We start from the raw sequence: 5,000 nt of genomic DNA on the forward strand, positions 1-5,000 counted from the left end.
GACACGTCATTTGGAGTATGGAGTTTTTCTCGATCAGAGTGCATCACATGGATGATAGTACAATTCACAGTGTCAGTTTCTATAATGACACTAAATGGCCTGTCAATCATTGTTTTCTTAAGAGAGCGCCGTCTTCGTAAGCGTCACATGTACCTGGTAATCAACTTGACAGTTGCTGATCTATTTAGTGGATTATTCTCGCCACTCATTCTGGTTCATAATCTGGGTTTTTTTTGTTCGGAGGGGGAGATCTTATGGTTTACTGTCGGGAACTCGGCGAATATTTTGTTTGGTTTGGGAGGATTCTTTGTGTTCTCCTCCGTGGCAAATCTTGCTGCTATTTCGTTGGAGCGTTTACACGCAACGTTTCGCCCATTTAAGCATCGCCTCATGAAAAAGAAGACCTTTGGAGCAGCTGTTTTTTCCGTTTGGTTTACAGCTGGGATATTGCCGGCTGTGGATTTCCTTTTAGCCTTTTACGGTGTCTACTTGCCTTCCGCCTTTCACGTATGTTCATTTTTATCTTGTTGTCTTCTCATTATCCTTGTTTCCTACGTGTCTATCGCTGCCAAAATTAACGGCAAAAAACATCCTCGGCGCCATGGTGGAGTCAATAAAGAACGAAAACTGACAAAGACTTTGTTCATTGTGACGAGTGTGTCTTTGTTGCTGTCCTCACCACATATCATTTTGCAGTTTCTTTTCGGCAGTGTGCACTTCCTTGACGCATTCCACTATGGAACAAATGTACGTTTATATTTGGTTTCTCTCTGTTTATTTCATTTAAACTCACTCGTCAATCCCATTTTTTATGGCTTTAGAATGCCAGCTTTCAAAAGAGCTCTCTTTTCAGTTTTACTGTGTAGACCATTGTCGGCTCGCCATATTGTGGAATTTCCTCTCAACGTCTTGTAATTTTTCCAAGTTTCAAGTTTGCTCTTCAAGTTTGGCAGAATATTCCGGACTATCCTTTAGAACAAAACGATAACGTTCAAAAGAGAGGATTCAAAATTTCTACCCTAGCTGTACTAATGGGCAAGCCCTATCGCTTGCTAAGATACCACACTCGTCAGTAGAAGGGAACTTCTTTGTCGCAAATTTATGTCTGACATGTCCAATCAACAACCACCAGCGACCACCCAATATCATTTCATATGCCTAGACTCGGACAAAAGAGCTATCCCGTATAACCTAAGACTAGGCTGTGAGCGCGCAATTAGTAGATCGAGGGATTCAAAGATATTTTACTTTAGACATTAATTAAGTAACATAATAGCATTGTTGTTATTGTAACTACCACTTGTTAATTCAGGACACGTTCTGCAAGAAAGTGGAATAAACGATTCTTCTTCTTCTTCTTCTTCTTCTTATCATCATTATTCTTATTATTTTACTATCATTTTATTGATTTCTTGAGCGGGTGATTCGTGATTTTCACTAACGACATCCAGCTGCGTTAACTTCCGGTAAAAAATTGGCCCAAATGACATGGCTGTTGACAGATGGGCGGCATATGTCTTGTGACGTAAATGTGTCAGGCCCTTTTCTTCCAAATGGAAATATGACGAAAATCGTCGGATCACAGGTTATGATATATCAATGTATGTACGCATTGCAGACCTTGGTATTTTGTTGTCAAGGAGATTTAGCATATATGGACCGGCCGTATAAGTAGCAAATACCTTTTTTCGGAGTTGCAGTGTAAATCCAACATTAACTTTGTTTGGTGAATGTTTCTGCTTTGAAGACAAACTAGACGCTCCGTGAGCGTAAACTGGATTGCCTTATGTTATGTACGTGTTTGTCCTCCTCAAAATCCAGTTTTCGTACTCATTTCCAAACATCCTAAAGGCTGGTTTCCAAATGATCGCAGACGATCGCGGATCGCAGGAAGTTCTGCGATCGTCTACGATCGTGCGATCGTGATCACAGACGATCATAGAAGATAGAACCATGTCCTATCTTCTGCCATCGTCTGAGATCGTTTGCGATATATTTCCATATGGAAACCAAAGTTATGCGATCTACGATCGAAACGTATCCCATAATATTTTTAATTCTGACTCATGATTCAACGCTTCTTAGCAACAAAGCTCGAGTGTTCCTTTATAGGAACCCTCGATTGCTGTAACATGGCTGGCACTAAACATGATAACGTTACTAACGAGGAATTCATGGAGGAAGTTACTCGGTATGAGTGCGTTTACACCCGTAACAGTAAAGATTTCAAAAACAAAAACAAAAATGCTAACAACTGGGAAAGAATCGGCGAGAAATTTAATTTGTAGGCGGCGGAGGCAGAGGTCAAACTCAACAACATAAGAACTGCGTATGGTCGTTATCTGAAGCGGTTGAAGACGATACCTTCTGGATCGGGGCGAGATGCAGTGGCAAGAGAATTTCAAAACCTGGAATGGCTCAATCCACATATTGCACAGCAACCATCAAGCACAAATCGATCGTCTGCGATTGTCTGTGATAATATGGAAACCAGCCTTTAATTAAATCTGGTTTCCATTCGCGATCGTCTGCGATTGTGTGCGAACATATGAAAACCAGCCTTATCAAAGGTTTAATAAAGACGATCGCGAATCGCAGATCGCAGAAGATTGCAAAGAAAGCTGTTTCCATATAATCGCAGACGATCGCAAACGATCTTAGAGCCGGAGTTCAGTATCAAACCCTTTTCTGAAGAAACTTTTCCTTGAATAATGAAGCACAAAGTAGGCAACAAGCTTTCTTTCAAATAATTCTTGACTGTCACATTTCCAATAATTTTTTTAACCCGAAAATGGTGCATACTTCAGTACAAAATAAATATAAATAGCCAGACAACAGAGATGCGATTTTTGTAAACACAAATTGATTCAAGGCGTTCGATTCCTTCAATGAGTTTTTTAAACCCATATCCAACCAGATAAAGTTACCACAGAATTTGCCATTTTGGTTTCAGTGTTTCAAAAACAAATTTTGACATAAATACTGAAAAGCCGTCATTTTTCATAACATCCCTACTTATTATTATTATTATTATTATTATTATAATTATTATTATTAGTAGTAGTAGTAGTAGTAGTAGTAGTAGTAGTAGTAGTAGTAGTAGTAGTAGTAGTAGTAGTAGTAGTAGTAGTAGTAGTAGTAGTAGTAGTAAAGAGCAAATGGAGACGAATTTTTTCGTCTTAAATTCGCATCTGACGAGGAACCCGTCCTAAGAATTTCCCGTCTCAGACAAAATTTTCGTCTCTAGTGTGAAACGGCTATTGAAAGACCGGGTAAGTGCGCACGCTCATACCTAACGGTGGCAAACTCAACATTCGCGACAACAAGAGAAATGTTGAATTGCTGTAGAAACAGAGTTTAAACGCTTTTCAAGTAATTCATCATAGTTTCAACTTCGATTCAACATGTTTTAAAACGGTTGAAAGGGGTTTGGCAAACGGTATCGACATCGACTTTAACAAAATCGGACGGATGTTGAAGCCTTAAGATAGACAATGGCCACCCACAAAATAATAATAAGGGAGATTAAGAAGCCACGACGGCTACGGCGACGAAAACTTATCTTCAAAATATTACTTTGAGCTATTCTAAGTGTTTCACGATGTTCCCCGATCATCTTGTTTATGTTGTACAATGTGGGCGAAGTATGCTATAACCATATTGGTACGTACAGATTTTTAGGTTTATTGAGAGACACAATGTAATTTCCGCGAAGATCCCGCATGAGAAGATTTTGAATGCGCTTATTGCATAGAGATGTAGAGTTTGACTTAAATGGTAAGAGAACAGGTAATTTGCCAATATAAATCTCAGTGTTCTCTTATTTACCTTATACCATTATACCATTTCTTTGACAAGAAATTTACAACGAGGATAACTGCGAAAAACAACCACTACTTTGTCGCGAATTTTCAATAATAAAAACTTATTCAGAAATAAAAAAAAAAGTAATAAATAATAAAACGTACGGATTTGAAGCAAAGAGAGAGAAGGGAAAGATTCACCAAGAACCCCAACTGGCAGGAGGTAACCAGTTGGCTATTTACAAAGCTTGGTATAGTTGAATCTGGGACAACTAGAAACAAATCCGAACCAGAGATCAGAATGGGATTTGGACCCGGAGCAACTGCATGCAAACCTAACGCCCTAACCACCGGACCACACTACCTCCTCATTTTTCATTTTGAATTCCAGATATTGGCTAAAAGATCTCTCAATAACAGCTGCGTCTATGCATACTGCAGTAAAATTATCATTATGGAACGTAAGCATGGGCATTTTTTGAGACACGGACGGCAATTTTCCATTTTAACTTGTCTTCAAACAACCAAATTTACATTGTCAAGTATCTTTTCTCCATTAGAGATGATTGGTATTAAAATCTGGGAGACAACACTGTCCTGGAACTCAAGATGTCCTCTTCCGCTTGCCGTCCACGTCTCAAAAACGCCCGTGCTCAAGCTCTCTATTGTCTCTGATACAAGACATGGAAGGTGGTATATCTTATCCTATGACTTTGAGTTTTTGCGACAGCAGACACTTTCCCGCCCAGTTTGCATAGGCTCACAGTTTCCACAAATGCACCTGCATATTCAGCAAATATTATACACAAAGTAAACATTTCATTTCAGCAGCATGTAATCAGTGGCATGTTGTCACTTCAAAAAAGGACAACAACGACTACTATCAAGCCTTGGGCTTGTTCGAAAAACGGAATGAAAGATCGGACTCACAAAACAGTTGCATCGAAATCATGGTTACTTATAATTCATCATTAATTCTATTGCATAACAGCAAACTGTGAAATCGTACAAAAACGCCAAGCAAACAAATGAAATTCCTGAAATAAAAAGATAACCAGGTACTGTATAATCTACGGCGACATTTGCACAGTGTGGTAAACAAACAAAGAGATTTAATAGGCATCCGTGAGAAGAACCACGGATGCACCAAAGCGCGCAAAGAGCAGCACATTGATCGGAAATACAGCTACTTGCACA

The sequence above is a fragment of the Montipora foliosa genome, chromosome 12 (genome assembly GCF_036669935.1).
Source record: "Montipora foliosa isolate CH-2021 chromosome 12, ASM3666993v2, whole genome shotgun sequence".
Taxonomy (NCBI): domain Eukaryota; kingdom Metazoa; phylum Cnidaria; class Anthozoa; order Scleractinia; family Acroporidae; genus Montipora; species Montipora foliosa.